This window comes from Chlorocebus sabaeus, chromosome 14 (genome assembly GCF_047675955.1).
Source record: "Chlorocebus sabaeus isolate Y175 chromosome 14, mChlSab1.0.hap1, whole genome shotgun sequence".
Classification (NCBI taxonomy): Eukaryota; Metazoa; Chordata; class Mammalia; order Primates; family Cercopithecidae; genus Chlorocebus; species Chlorocebus sabaeus.
The window spans coordinates 84,490,730-84,507,390 of record NC_132917.1 but is presented as its reverse complement, the minus strand read 5'-3'; the positions used below and the strand labels follow the sequence as shown (position 1 = coordinate 84,507,390).

The 16,661-nt window shown below is 38.5% G+C and overlaps 1 pseudogene; it reads left to right on the top strand.

Moving 5' to 3' along the window:
* The first annotated feature begins 208 nt into the window (after positions 1-208).
* Positions 209-941, top strand: LOC103219971 (large ribosomal subunit protein uL13 pseudogene; annotated as a pseudogene).
* The last annotated feature ends 15,720 nt before the right edge of the window (positions 942-16,661 follow it).

Sequence of the window (16,661 nt, the reverse complement as noted above, 5' to 3'; positions counted from 1 at the left end):
AAAATGATTATAGAGAAAAATAAGTGATATACTTTTCATTAAAATAACTTGTTTATGATGAGACTTTATATAATCATTAATATTTTGTCATATCTAATTATTATGACAAAATAATTATTTTGCATTTGTGGAAAACTATGAGACTGAATAACAGCTCATATGCACTGAGAGATTCTTTGCATCAGTTACAGTTCTTAGGCCTTTACGGATTAACTCATTAATCATCACAACTACCCTGTGAGGTGATTAGTATTTAGAGTCCATTGTAGAGAGGAGGAACTGAGGCAAAAGAGGTTAATCCTCTTTAAAATGTTAGTCCCCCCTTTCCCAGGCAGCTGCGGAAGATGGCGGAGGTACAGGTCCTGGTGCTCAATGGTCGACGCCATCTCCTGGGCCCCCTGGCGGCCATCGCAGCTAAACAGGTACTGCTGGTCCAGAAGGTGGTGGTCCTATGCTGCCAAGGTATCAATATTTCTGGCAATTTCTACAGAAACAAGTTGAAGTACCCGGCTTTCCTCTGCAAGCGGATGAACACCAACACTTCCAGAGGCCCCTACCACTTCCAGGCCCCCAGCCGCATCCTCTGGCAGACCGTGCGAGACTTGCTGCCGTGCGAGATCAAGGGAGGGCAGGCCGCCCTGGACCGCCTCCAGGTGTTTGACGGCATCCCACCGCCCTACGACAAGAAAAAGCGGATGGTGGTTACTGCTGCCCTCAAGGTCGTGTGTCTGAAGCCTACAAGAAAGTTTGCTTGTCTGGGGTGCCTGGCTCAGGAGGTTGGCTGGAAGTACCAGGCAGTGACAGCCACCCTAGAGAAGAGGAAAGAGAAAGCCAAGATCCACTACCGGAAGAAGAAACAGCTCATGAGGCTACGGAAACAGGCTGGGAAGAATGTGGAGAAGAAAATTGACAAATACACAGAGGTCCTCAAGACCCACTGACTCCTGGTCTGAGTCCAGTAAAGACTGTTAAATCTTCATGCGTGGCCTGCCCTTCCTCCATCGTTGCCCTGGAATGTGCGGGACCCAGGGGCAGCAGCAGTCCAGGTGCCACAGGCAGCCTGGGACATAGGAAGCTGGCAGCAAGGGAAGGGTCTTAGTCACTGCCTCCTGAGGTTGCCTGAAAGCTCTCAGAGAATTGTGGAGGTGTCATTTATCTATGACCAGTAGGAAGAGCAACCAGTTACTGTTAGCAAAAGGGAGCCAGAAGAGGGGTTGGAGGGCCCTGCCTTGTGAGTGGGGGCATCTGTTGGACTTTCCACCTGCTCATGTACTCTGCAGCTGTTAGAATGTGCAAGCGCTTGGGGACAGCATGAGCTTGGTGTTGTACACACGGTATTTCTAGAAGCAGAAATAGACTGGGAAGATGCGCAACCAAGGGGTTACAGGCATTGCCCGTGCTCCTCACCTGCATTTTGTAATAAGAAATAAATTGCTTTTAAAGAAAGAAAGAAAAAAAGGTTAATCCCTGCCCCCTACAAGACCGAAATCATTTGTCATCTTCTCTCTCCACAGAACACTCTCCCCAAATCTATTTTCTAACACTTCCCTGTGATGTGAGAGAGTAATCTCCCTCCCCTTCCTTTATAGTCTTTTCACCAGGGCTCTACATCCCTTCCCGCTGTGTCTAATTAAAACCCTCACTGTCCTGAATTCCCTCTCACTCCATATTGTCCCTGGGTTCCCATATTTATAGGTTTTGTTTCTTACCCATTGAGAAATTTATAGGAGTTCATTAAAAATAGGGAAACTGCTTGACTCTGCTGTTTCTTTTATCTCCCTCCTATTTGTGCTAATTCTTTTTCCTGTCAAATCATACTGAAAGCAGTCTATAATTAGACTTAATTAACATTTCTTTTTAACTCCTGAAATCTGTCTCCTAATCTCTCCTGCTCAAACACTGTATGGCAGCAAATCTCCTTGGCAATCTTCCTGAATTTCTTTCCCTGCAAGATTAGCAACCTTTCGTATCTGCTACCCATCTCCACCTATCTCAGACTTCAGGTAGTGTCGATCAAGCTTGACTGAAATCACACAGTCCTGGATCTTTCTCTCTTAACTTGCACTTTTTTGGGTTTGATTCAATTGCCTTCCATCCCACTGAGTTACTCTCTATTCCCTTATTCTGTTTGATTATATTTTGAGAAATTATTACCACTGGAAATGATTATATATTTTTCTTTTCTGACTGCTATAAAAATCACTTTCCTTCTTCAGGTTATCTATTTCTATAGCCTGTATTTCTATAGAGGGAACACTGAGGGGATAGAATGAAAAATAAGCCAGCTGCTTCAAAGTTTCTAGCTGGAGTGTGAATATCTCTTGGATCAAATATTTTGAGGGTCACTTAAAGACTTCCTAACATGTTCTCTTTGTTACTACTAGTGGTTCTGGAGATGTCAGAGAACACAGAGTGTGGGAGGAAAAATAGATAAGCAACGTGGCAATTAATGAAGGTACTGAGTGAAGGCTCCCTTCTTTCTGAGACTCAGTCAGATCAAAAGCTGGTGGAGGAAGAAGTTTGAAGTAGGAGAAGAGATTGAGCCTTTGGTATCAGCAAGGATTGGAGTCAGGAGGCTGTTGAAAAAGGGCACATGAGTGATGTGAGGTGAGGGAAGAGAAGAGAGATGTAGACATTGGCTACAGAGGAGATAAGAAGTGGTTGACATCAGAGAATACTATAAACACCTCTATCCACATAAACTAGAAAATCTAGAAGAAACGGATAAATTCCTGGACATATACACCCCCCCCCCCCAAGACTGAACCAGGAAGAAATTGAATGCCTGAATAGACTAATCATGAATTCTGAAATTGGGACAGTAATAAATAGCCTACCAACCAAAAAAATCCCAGGACCAGATGGATTTACAGTTAAATTCTCCCAGAAGTACAAAGAGGAACTGGTACTTTTTTTTTTCTGAAACTGTTCCAAACAATGGAAAAAGAGGGTCTCCTCCTTAACTCATTTTATGAGGCCAGCATCATCCTGATACCAACACCTGGCAGAGATACAACAACAAAAAAGAGAAAACTTCAGATCAGTATTTCTAAGAATATCAATGCAAAAATCCTCAATAACATAGTGGCAAACCAAATCCAACAATACATCAAAAAGCTTATCCAGCATATATCAAGTTGGATTCATCCCTGTAATGCAAGGTTGGTTCAACATACATAAATCAATAAATGTAATTTATCACATAAACAGAACTAAAGACAAAAGCCACATGATTATCTCAATAGATGCAGAAAATACCTTCAATAAAACTTAACATCTTTTCATGTTAAAAACTCTCAATAAACTAGGTATTGAAGGACCATACCTCAAAATAATAAGAGCCATATATGACAAACCCACAGACCATACCATACTGATTTGGCAAAAGTTGGAAGCATTCCCCTTGAAAACCAGCATAAGACAAGGATGCCCTCTGTCACCACTCCTATTCAACATAGTATTGGAAGTTCTGGTCAGGGCAGTTGGGCAAGAGAAAGAAATAAAGTGAATTCAAATAGGAAGAGAGGAAATCAAATTATCTTTGTTTGTAGATGGCATAATCCTATATTTAGAAAAGTCTGTTGTCTCAGCCCCAAAGTTTCTTAAGCTGATAAGCAACTTCAGCAAAGTCTCAGGATTCAAACTATGCTAGCATTCCTATACACCAACAACAGGCAAGCAGAAAGCCAAATCATGAATGAACTCCCATTCACAATTGCTACAAAGAAAATAAAATACCTAGGAATACAACTAACAAGGGAAGTCAAGGAACTTTTCAAGAAGAACCACAAACTACTGCTCAAGAAAATCAGAGAAGACACAAGTGGAAAAATATTCCATCCTCATGGATAGGAAGAATCAATATTGTGGAAATGGCCATACTATCTAAAGTGATTTATAGATTCAATGCTATTTCCATTAAACTACCATTGACAATCTTCGCAGAATTAGAAAAACTACTTTAAAATTTATATGGAACAAAAAAAGAACCCAGATAGTCAAGACAATCCTAAGCAAAAAGAACAAAGCTGGAGGCATCACACTACCTGACTTCAAACTATACTACAAGGCTACAGTAACCAAAACAGCATAGTACTGGTCCAAAACAGATATGTAGAGCAATGAACAGAATAGAGAATCCAGAAATAAGACTGCACGCCTACAGCCATCTGTTCTTCAATAAAGCTGACCAAAATAAGCAATGGAGAAAGGATTCCCTGTTTAATAAATGGTTTTGGGAGAACTGGCTGTCCATATGCAGAAAATTAAACTGGAATACTTCATTACACCATATACAAAAATAACTCAAGATGGATTAAAAACTTAAATATACAACCCAACACTATAAAAATCCTTGAAGAAAATCTAGGCAACACCATTCAGGTTATAGGCATGAGCAAAGATTTCATGACAGAAATGCCAAAAGCAATTGCAACAAAAGCAAAAATTGACAAATGGAATCTAATTAAAAAGCTTCTGCACAACAAAAGAAACATCAGAGTGGAGGACAGACAGCCTACAGAATGGAAGAGAATTTTTGGAATCTATCCATGTGACAGAGGTCTAATATCCAGAATCTATAAAGAACATAAAGAAATTTCCAAGAAAAAACAACCCCATTAAAAAGTGGGCAAAGGACATGAACAGACACTTTACAAAAGATGACATTTATATGCATTTATAAAGATGCATACTTATGTTCATTGCAGCACTATTCACAATAGCAAAGACATGGAATCAATACAAATCACCATCAGTGAATGAGTGGATAAAGAAATTATGGTACATACACAGCACAGAATACTATGCAGCCATGAAAAGGAACGAGATCATGTCCTTTGCAGAAACATGGATGGAATTAGAAGCCATTATTCTCAGCAAGCTAACACAGGAACAGAAAACCAAACACCACATGTTCTCACTTATAAGTGGGAGCTGATTGATGAGAACACATGGACACGCTGCAGGGAACAATGCACACTGGGGCTTGTTATGAGAGCCAGGGGAGGGATAGCATCAAGAATAGCTAAGAGATGATGGGCTTAATACCTAGGTGATGGGTTGATCTGTGTAGCAAACCACTGTGGCACACATTTACCTATGTAACAAATCTGCACATTCTGCATGTGTACCCCTGAACTTAAAAGCTGAAGAAAAGAAAAGTGGTTGATTCCCTAGAATGTATTTAGAGGGTAACACAAATGATATTTGTAGTTGGTTGGATATGGGAAAGAGAGGAGTGGAGGATTATCCTCAGTTTTGGGGTATGAGCAATAATAATGATATTACTAGTGAGGGAGGAGCAGGTTTAGGGATAAATCAAAATTTAGTTGTAGATGTGATGCTTGAAATTTTTTTTTTGCACAGACAAGGCGATGTAGAAGAAACTGTCTTTTTCTTGGCTGGAAGGATTCCTTCATTCTTTAGATTTAAAAAGCTTTCTCTTGCTCTGTGTTTTCTGGCGTATAAAAGGCTCTGTAAACCAGGTGAAATGAGGGGTGGCATAGGTTGGTTGGCATGGCTTCCCACATTCAGCACACACATGTAATTTATCCTATACTAATTTCCTAATCAGAGATGGCAAATGATTTCTTGTTGCCTACCAAACTAAAAAAATGGTTCTCATTAACTATTTTATGTGCCATGAATGGAAAAGTAATAAATCAGTATGATATACTGTAAAATGTTTAATAGAAGTATATTTTCATCACTGTTTCTAATAAAAACAAAACAGAGGTTTTATCAATATTGATGACATAATTTTAAATTTGTTTTACTGTGTAAAATTGTCCTCATATTTCAGGAACAAAGCAAAATTATTTTTTACTCGACACAATTTGTAATAGAGAACATTCAGAAAAATTAGTTATTGGAAAAAATGATAAAATAAAAAATCATATGCATTAAAAGTCATGGAAAGTATTAGGTTGTAAGTTTTCAGAATACAGATACTGCAACCATAACCCACAGACAATACAGGAAGCGTCTCTACTGATATCACTTTACAATGTGTAGGTAACTTTCTGGGTTAATTTACAATTTTAACTGCATGGTCTTTAACTGCATTCCAACTTGCTTAAATTCTTGAATGCATATAAAAGTTATTTTGGTCTTTACTTTTCAAATTTTGGAAAAGCAGAACAACTTTATAAACAAATTCACCTTTCAGAAATTAATCCATGTAATTGACAAACATATGAAATGTACCTATGTGTCATAGTCCAGGCCAAACACTGAGTATGCACAGGTGATGAGAAACAACAAGATCAAGACTTGGTAGAGATTTTGTGATTGTTTTAGGTTCAAATATAAAGATATGAAGCAAATCTCTATTATATAATTGAAACTGCTTACATATGTTAACTTATCTATTTCATATAATTTTTAAATATTAGAAAACAATTTCTCATGTTTATTTTTCTGGTGGATAGGTCTATGATTTGATTCAAAATGTCTTTGTGCAGAAAATAATATACAATAAATTGATATAAAATATGTAACACATGAGGATTTACCTTTTTCAAAATACTAGTCTGGAAACTACAATGACTTCAATCACATATATCTTTTCTGTCTGCTTTTTTACCTAGTAAATTTTGAAGTTCAACTTGGCAGTCTGCATAATTAATTTTTAAAATAATTTTAATTTTAATTTTAGATTCAGGGGGTACATGTGCAGGTTTGTTACACAGGTATTCTGCGTGATGCTGAGGTTTGGGATATGAATGATCTTGCCACTCGATTAGTAAGCATAGTACCCAACAGGTAATTTTTCAACTCTTATTCCCCTCCAGTCCCCACCGGTAGTCCCTGGTGTCTATTGTCATCTTTATATCCATAAGTATCCAATGTTTAGCTTCTGCTTATAAGTGAGAAAATGCAATACTTGGTTTTGTTTTCTAGCATTAATTCGCTTAGCATAATGACCTCTAGCTGCATCCATGTTGCTGCAAAGAATAATTACATTCTATTTTATGGCTGTGCTGTATTCCACGGTGTATTTGTACCGCATTTTCTTTATGCAATTCACCATTGATGGGCACCTAGGTTGATTCCATGCCTTTGCTGCTGGTGAATAGTGCTGCAGTGAAAATGAGTGGATGTATCTTTTTGGTAGAATGATTTATTTTCTTTTGGATATATACCCAATAATGGGATTTCTGGATTGAATGGTGGTTCTGTTTTAGGTTCTTTGAGAAATCTCCAAACTGCCTTTTATAGTGTTTGAACTAATTTACATTCCTACCACCAGTGTATAAGCATTGCCTTTTCTCTGCAGCCTTACAAACATCTGTTGTTTTTTTGACATTTTTGTAATAGCCATTCTGACTCATGTAAGATGGTACCTCATTGTGGATTTGATTTGCATTTTCCTGATGATTAGTGATGTTGAACATTTTTTCATATGTTTATTGGTCACTTTTATCTCTTCTTTTGAAAAGTGTCAGTTCCTGTCCTTTGTCCACTTTTTGATGGGATTGCTTGATTTTTGCTTGTTAATTTAAGTTCCTTATAGATTCTGGATATTAGACCTTTGTCAAATGCAGTTTGTGAATATTTTCTCCCATTCTGTAGGTTGTGTGTTTACTCTGTTGATTTCTTGCTGTGGAAAAGTTCTTTAGTTATTGGGTCCCATTTGTCAGTTTTTGTGTTTGTTACGATTGCATTTGAGACTTAATCATACATTCTTTTCCAAGGCCAATTTCCAGAATAATGTTTCCTAAGTTTTCCTCTAGGATTTTTATAGTTTGAAGTCTAACATTTAAGCTTTTAATCAATTTGAGTTATTTTTTTTTTATTTGGTGGAAGATAGGGGTCCACTTTCATTCTTCTGTATATAGCTAACCAGCTATCCTAGCACTATTTATTGACTAGGGAGTCCTTTCCCATTTGCTTATTTTTGTTGGCCTTGTCTAAGATCAGGTGGCTATAGGTGTGCAACTTTATTTCTGGGCTCTCTATTCTGTTCCATTGGTCTATGTGTCTGTTTTTATGTCACATAGACCATATGTTACATAAACCATGCTGTTTGGGTTACTGTAGCCTTGTAGTATGGTTTAAAGTCAGGTAATGTGATGCCTCCAGCTTTGTTCTTTTTGCTTAGGATTGGTTTGCCTATTCAGGCTCTTTTTTGGTTCCATATGAATTTGGCTCCATGGGAATTTTAGAATTTTTTTTTCTAATTTTGTGAAAAATTATATTGGTAGTTTAATAGAAATAGCATTTAATCTGTAGATTGGTTTTGGCAATATGGCCTTTTTAAACAATACTGATTCTTCCTATTTATGAGCATGGAATATTTTTCCATTTGTTTGTATCATCTATGATTTCTTTTAGCAGTGTTTTGTAGCTTTCCTTGTAGAGATCTTTCACCTCCTTGGTTAAATGTATTCCTAGGTATTTTATGTTTTGTGTGTGTGTGTGTGTGTGCGGCCATTGTAAATGGAATTATATTTTAGATTTGGCTGTCAGCTTGAACATTACTGGTATATAGAAATATTACTGATTTTTATACATTGATTTTTGCATCACAAAACTTTACTGAAGTTGTTTATCAGTTCCAGGAGTCTTTTGGTGGAATCTTTAGGGTTTTTTAGACGTAGAATCATATTGACAGCAAAGAGAGATAATTTGACTTCTTTTTTTATTTGGATATATTTTATTGTTTTCTCTTGCCTGATTGCTCTGGCTAGGGCTTCCAGTCTGTGTAATTAAAAAAAATTTGAAGTTCATTTTTGTTTCTGTTAGAATTTTAGGATGACAATAAAATTATTTAAGAAGCCAATATTAAATAAAATATTCATAACTCAAACTAAAAATCAAAGTATAGCATTCAAACCAAAAGGAAATTCTTTTTTTGAGTTGGGTTTTAAAAGACACTTGAAATGAAACAAAAAATCAGCACACTTGAAAGATTAGGGAACTCCACAAACAAATCGAACATATATCAAGTCACTAGTTGCTATAGATGGAATGCTTGTATACTCCCAAAATTCATACATTGAGATCTAATTTTCAATGTAATAGTATTTGGTGGTGAGACCTCTGAGCAATGATTAGGTCATTATGGTGGAGCCCTCATGGATGGGATTAGTGCCCTTATAAAAGAAACCCAGATAGCGCTCTTTCCCTTTTTGCCATGTTAGGACACAGTGAGAAGATGCAGTCTATGAATCAGAAAGTGGGCCCTCACCAGACACAGAATCTATTAGTGCCTTGATCTTGAACTTCCCAGCCTCTCAGAACTATGGGAAATAGATGTTGTTTATGGGTCACCCAGTCTGATGCTTTGTTATAACAGCCTGAACAGACTAAGACACTAATATTATGCTTAGGCAAGGCATGTAGTGTGCACACATATATTTCAAAGCAATACAGTTATTGTTGTCAGATATCATTATGATCAGACATCGTGATACCTGATTCATTACATCATCTTATACTTTTATGGAAAAACTAAAATAATTCCAAGGTAATTATAAATTTTATGCAGAGATGGAAATTAGTAAGAACTATATCCTCTTAAAGTTCATTTCCTTCTAAAAAGTTAGTGTTAAATTAGATTATTAAAGTAAAATATTAATTTAAAAGCCTCCCTTAATAATCTTAGCAAATGAACTCTAATGTGTATATGTTATAGCCTTTTTTTTTTTTTTTTTAATAGAGTCTCACTTTGCTGCCCACATTAGAGTGTAGTGATATGTATGAGGTAATAGGTGACTGCAGTCTCAGACTCCTGGGCTCAATCAGTCCTCCTGCCTCAGCCTCCTGAGTATCCGGGACTACAGGCATACATCACCACACCTGGTATATTTGTTTATTTAATATAGATGGAATCTTGTTATGTTGCTCAGACTGGTCTCAAACTCCTGGCCTCAAGTGATCCCCCCACCTCAGCCTCCTGAGTAGCTGGGATTACAGGCATGCATTACCTGGCCAGTTTATTTATTTATTTATTTGTAGAGATGGGGTCTTGCTACATTACCCAGGCTGGCCTCAAACTCCTGGCCTCATATATTCCTCCCACCTCAGCCTCCTGAATAGCTGAGACTACAGGTTTGCAACAGTACACTTGAACAATTTTTTTTATTTTTTATTTTTATTTTTGTAGAGACGTGATCTTGCTATGTGCTCAGGCTTGTCTTAAATTCCTGACCTCAAACAATCCTCCTGTCTTGGCCTCCCAAAATGCTGTGATTACAGGTGTGAGTCACCACACCCAACCTATGTCTATATCTGTAGATACAGATACACATACCATTCCCACTTGAATATATAGCAATATATATGTGCTTCCACATTCTTTATGTCCACATGCTTTTTTTTTTTTCCCCCTCCAGGATGAATCTGTGATGATGAATAAAAAGGTTATTCTTATTCTGGTATAGATAAACTACTTCTGTTGCTCTCAAGCTGCTATAACCTGGGATATCTTATTTGATTAGAATGTATAGTCAATTATTTAGAATCCAGAAGCAAAGTCATTAATTCTTGCTGGAAGATAAGGGCTAAGCTGTAACTTCTGGCATATGGAGGAAGATCCTGACTCAGGAACCAGAATATCACACTTGGAGTCATGAGCCCTCATTTGGAGTTCCAATTCTGTTATTACCTCAATATGTGAAACCCACGCTTCCACATACTTTACTTTTGAGTATAAAATTGGGTCACATCAGGCCAGGTATGGTGGCTCATGCCTGTAATCCCAGCACTTTGGGAGGCCAAGGCGGGCAGATCATGAGGTCAAGAGATCAAGACCATCCTGGTCAACATGGTGAAACCCCGTCTCTACTAAAAATACAAAAATTAGCTGGGTGTGGTGGCATGCGCCTGTAGTCCCAGCTACTTGGGAGGCTGAGGCAGAAGAATCACTTGAACCCGGGAGGCAGAGGTTGCAGTGAGCCGAGATGGCACCACCACACTCCAGCCTGGTGACAGAGCAAGACTCTGTCTCAAAAAAAAAAAAAAAAAAAGAAAAAATAATAAAATTGGGTCACATCAAATTTCATTGTCTCCTCACCTGTGTAAAATGGACCTCAGTAACCTGAAACAGATCTTTCCTTCAAGGATGTCTCAGGTACACTTGGCAAAAGTCAACTGGTGTTCTTCCTTCAGTAAGCCCCTCCAGATTGATCTGTGGATACATGTCATTTCCCTTGAACATATTGAAATGGAATTTCTGGCTTTGTTACCTGTACTCTCAAGCTAGTACATCTTGTTCGTTACATGGGATTTGCTGAAGTCAATGGGGTTTTCACAGCAGGAATCTCTCATTGCAAATGCTTATACTTAGCACTATAATGTGTTCCTGGAAAAGCTAAACCAAATGCAATGGCAAGCTTTATTGTCTTTTATAATTGTGGTTGAGGCCTGCATGCTGTACCAGCCTGGAGCAGAAGGATGGATCATTCATCATTGAATGGGGGCACCAAATAACAAGGTAAGAGACATTATGAAATCTCTGTTCCAGGCTTTTTGTGAGAAGCTGGCTTTGTCTGTCTAATGTTTGTATGTGATTCCACCATGCAACTCTTTGTGGTCAGGCTCTTTGTGCTCAATTCTAGCAGCTAGACTCATTTTAGGTAAGAAGAGTAGTGAGATGCTATATCAACATAGGAGGTTCTTATTATTATTTTAATTCTAAATAAGTCTTCAGGCCCTGACTGAGCTTCTAATGATATGTGGGCCAAGGGAGAGTGGCTATTTGCCTCTGCCTCAGATAGCTCTTTGGCTGTCCACCTAAAGGTGACCTGGTCCTGGAGGATAAAACTCAGGTGAGGTTGGTTTGTGCACAGTGAGAAATTTGACCTGAGAATAACTTGGTTTGTCTGTGTTCTTTATGAGTTGAGGTTTCAGAGTCTAAAACTATAGGTTTGGGCATTATCACAGCAGTATCCTTGGGCATATCAAACCCTGGCCATTTCACTTAAGTGGAATTTTTTCTTGGAGCCAGTGATTCTCAATCCTGGTTGTGTAAAAAAAAAAATCATCTGAGGGTTTAAAAAATGCCTGGGACCCAACCTTAAAGATTCAGATTCAATCAGTTTCAGGTGGGGTACTACATCATTGTTTTGAGATAGGGGCTCACTCTGTCACACATGCTGAAGTGCAATGACACAATCAGCTCACTGCAACCTGCAACTCCTGGGCTCAAGTGATCCTGCGATCTCAGCCTCCCAAGTGGCTGGGACTGTAGGTGTGTCACACCACATCTGGCTATTTTTTAAGATAGAGATGGGATCTTGCTAGGTTGGTGTCCTGGCATCAAGCGATCCTCCTGCCTTGGCCTCCCAAAATGTTTAGATTACAGGCATGAGCCATTGTGCCTGGCCACATCTATTGTTTTATCAGCAGTTCTAATGCAGTGCCAGAGTTGATAAGTTGCTCAGAGAAATGGGTTATCAACCCAGATCACATTGAAATAACCTGGGGTATTTACATTTTCTCCCCTCCAGGAATTCTCATTTAATTGTTGGGGGTACTGACTGTATTTTTTTTTTCCTTTGAGCACCTGTGCTATGTTTTAAAAAAATTATATGGGGAAAGGGTTGTCTTCAACAGTTCTGAAAAGTTCTCAGTTGATCACATTGTATAGTCCCTGTTGAAAATAGCTGCCCTAGGGTTTGTAGACCTAGAGGAGATTGTCTGTGGCTGTCAGGGGACCTCACAGCTGCCTAGTTTGAGTGTATTCTTCTGCTTTCTCTAAAACCCATCAAATGACTGCTGTATCAGCTAGGTCTAAAGACGGGAAGGTGCTCTGGGTCCTGACTGCTGTCTTGTCTCCAGCGTCAGGCCGGCACTGCACCCTGACACATCTACAGTAGGACTGTGCTTCCGTATAAGGTATTTTAGGTGCTCTACTTCAGGACAGGGGCTTAGCTTGTGGGGTTCATTATGGATTCAGGAGGTAAGTCTTGCTTATTCTCCATATTCAGAGTGATCTGTTGTCCCTGGAGCTTACTACATCACATACTCTATAGCCAGCCAAGAGTTTTTCAGAACTAGACTTCCCCGAATGCGTGGTGTTTTATAACCTCTGAGCCTGATCAAAGACCAAAGGTTGTGGGAGAACCCTGTGCTCAAGGAGTTTGCTATCCATTTCTGTGGGAATTTAAATTGTTTAAGTATTGAGGTATGTGTGGGAAAGGGTAAAAAGAAGTGCTTGCTTCACCAAAAACACCCGTGTGTTTCTGGTGGTATTCACATCAGGGCCATAGCCTTAAGAATGGAAACAGAATCCCACAGAGGAGTCAGTAATTGGTACCCCCAGGTCTCTCTAGTCCCTGAGATCCAGTGCAAGTCTTACTGGGACTGGTGTGAAGAAACAACGTAGTATGTAAATTCCAGCCACTGCACCGAATGAAAAGTATTAAGATTCCTAAGGGAGAATATGGATATGGTCAAAGCTGCCCTCTTGTAGCTCCCAATGTGACTAAAAGATACTAACTCTGGGATGTCTTTAATTATTTTATCTTTTAAATATCAAACAAACAAAAACAAAACAAGGTGAAATGGATTTGAAAAAATATCACCATTACAGAGTGGAGAGGGTTAGCTTCTCCAAACAGGTGAAAAATTCACGGGCTGCTACAACAAAGTACCATGAACTGATGGATTAAACAACAGAGATGTATTTTTGTACAGTACTAGAGGCTGAAAGTCTGAAATCAAAGTGTCAGCAGGGTTGGTTCCTTCTGAGGGCTGTGAGGCAAGGACCTGTTCCAGGCCTCTCTCCTTGACTTGTGGAAGGCCGTCTTCTCTCTGTGTCTCTTCACAACGTCTTCCTCTATGCATGTCTCTGTTTCTAAATTTTCCTCTTTTATAAGGACACCAGTCATGTTGGATTAGGCCCCACCCTAATGATCTCACTTTAACTTGATTACCTCTATAACAACTTTATCTCCAAATAAGATCACATTCTGAAGTATTGGGGGCTAGGACTTCAACATATGAGTTTAGGGACACAGGGGGAAACAATTCAACCCAGAACAGGGTCTGTCTCTAAGTACCCCATGATTTTTCTGTAGAGAATCACAAATATCTGTACATCTCTGAAACGCAATCATGGATGGGAATAAAGTACATTTTTTTTTCCCATAGAAGTTTCCTCAGCACTTTAAAAAATTAGTGGATATAAGTTATGTGGCTTGACCTGATCACCTTACAGTGAAGCCCATGTATTGGACATATCCAAATATTAACTCCAGTACCAGAAGCAGATCAATAATTTAGTTCCTAAGCTTGAGATTTACAGAAATAGAAAGACATGATTATGTATTAATATAAATAGCGTAACTATTAAGATTGGTGCAAAAGTAATTGCGGTTTTTGCTGTTACTTTCAATGGCAAAACCCTCAATTTTGCACCAACCAATACCACCAAAGGAGGTAACATTTCAGGAAAAAACTAAATATGCATCAGGAATAACTTTTTGAAAGAGGTGGGTTTGAGCTTTGGGAAACAGGTAAAATGTACATTATTGTAGAGGGGATAGACGGTAGAGATAATTTCAGATGAAAACCTTTTATTTGTAGATCCTCTTAGAGTTTATGGGGACTCCATCACTGAAGAGATTTCCATGGATGCAGTAATGTTTTCCTTCAGTGTTTGGGAAGAATGTGTTTGTGTATATAAGTTGGGGTCAGATTATGATGACTCCTGTTTTCATCCCAGAGATCACTAAGCACCATCGAATGTTTTTCAGGAGACGGTTACATGATTAGGAAAATGTTTGAGAGACAAATGGTTAATTGGAGAGTGCACAGTGAGAGGAGGGAGGGATGGCTCCAGTGTGGGTGGTCCATGTGGTAAAGATGAGGAAAGCAGACTCATTCTTTCTGAGCCTGTAACTAGCCCTTGACAGTATATGCTATCGAAAGAGGCAGCATATGAACTCACATGTGTTCCTCGTGTTGGGGCCCCAGGTGGTGACTTGCAGGGTCTTCTCAAAGTCACACTGGCTTGTAACTTAAGGTAGGGGTTTGTGCTTTTTCCACCTTTCAATTAGAGATGTAAACATTCCTTTTGAAGAACTTGCAATACCAGGATTCCTCCAGTAGTGGGGATATAAGATATCGTTTAATATTTCAGGACCTAACTATTTGCAGTGACAAAGGTCACATGGTATTGATTCAGGTTATATTATTTATGCTAACACTTATATTAGTGATAGTAAAATCCCACAGGAAGATATTATTTTTAGGGTCATTAAGAGAAGTATCTATAGCAGTTCAGTGTACAAGTCTTACGTGTCTTTCGTTGAATTTATTTCTAAGTAATTTATTCTTTTTGATGCTACTGTTGTCTTAATTTTATATTCAGATTATTCATGGCTAGTGTTTGGAAATACAACTGAGTTTTGTATATTGATCTTGTATTTTTCAGTCTTGTTTATTGCCTCTAATAATTATTTTGTGTGGATTTCTTGGAAACTTTTTATGTACAAGATCTTTTTATGTACAAGATCTTTTTATGTATAAGATGTCATCTGAAAATGTAGTTACACTTCTTTATTTTCAATCTGGATTCCTTTTACTTAGTTTCTTGCCTAACTGACCTAGCTAGAACTTCCAGTGCAGTGTTGAATGAAGTGGCCTAAGTGGACATCCCTGTCTTCTTTCAGATCAATATTTCGTCATTAAATATGATGCTTTTGGATGGTTTTTTATGGATGCCCTTTTGTTAAAATGAGGAATGTTTGAGGCCATTTTAATAAACTTTCGAAAAAGCTGTTAGACACAGAGCTTACTCACCTCTGAGTGAGTGCTATCTTTTCACCCTGGCAGAAGATTGGAAGTTTGTCTTCTGAAGAGAGCAAAAGAGAAAGGCTCTGGTCTGGAACACCAGTCACAGTCGACGTCAGGAACATCATAAGTAGAGGATTGTCTACTGAATGTGGAGATCTCCAGCCTTCTTTCCCACCTAGCCCTCAGAATGTGGGCTTCCAGGATTATATCTTCCAGCTGGGACATTGTAAGAACCTTTTCTAGAAATTTTGACTAGTCCAAAAGAAAAGACATTAAGATGCTGAGATCCAGGTTTATTCTCCCCAAACCCCATCCACATTATTTACTTGAAGCCCCATGGAATTCACAGTGACTGAGCTTCTCAAGATAATGCTGGATATTAGAATACAATGGAACAAAGCTTTACAAAATTCTGGGGGAAAATATTTCTACCTTGGAAGTCTAAACTCAGTCAAATTATCAAGCATGTATAAGAATAGAATAAAAACTCTGTAACAGGTAAGGTCTAAAATATATTGTCTTTCATGCACACTTGCTCAGGAAGCTACTGGAAGATGTGTTTAATGAAAATGAGGGAGTAAATCAAGAGAGAGGTAATACATGAAGGGAATCCCAGAATGATGCTGAAAGGAAAACTGAAGACAACAGCAACAGGCCCAGAGAGCAGCCAGCTCAGACTGCAGCTGGCCGGAAGGCTGGGGACTGGCTTTTTTAAGAAGATGAGCATGAAAATATATAGAAAGGTAATAGGTGGGGTCAGAGTTTGGGAACAAGTCAGTCACAACTAAACAGGGAAACTAAGAAAAAGATGCAGCAAAGCAGTTGTTTTTTTCATGAGAAACAAATTGTTATGCAGGAAAAGAAAAGGCATATTACTTTAGGTTACTCAGCTCTCAGTAGTACTTACATCATTA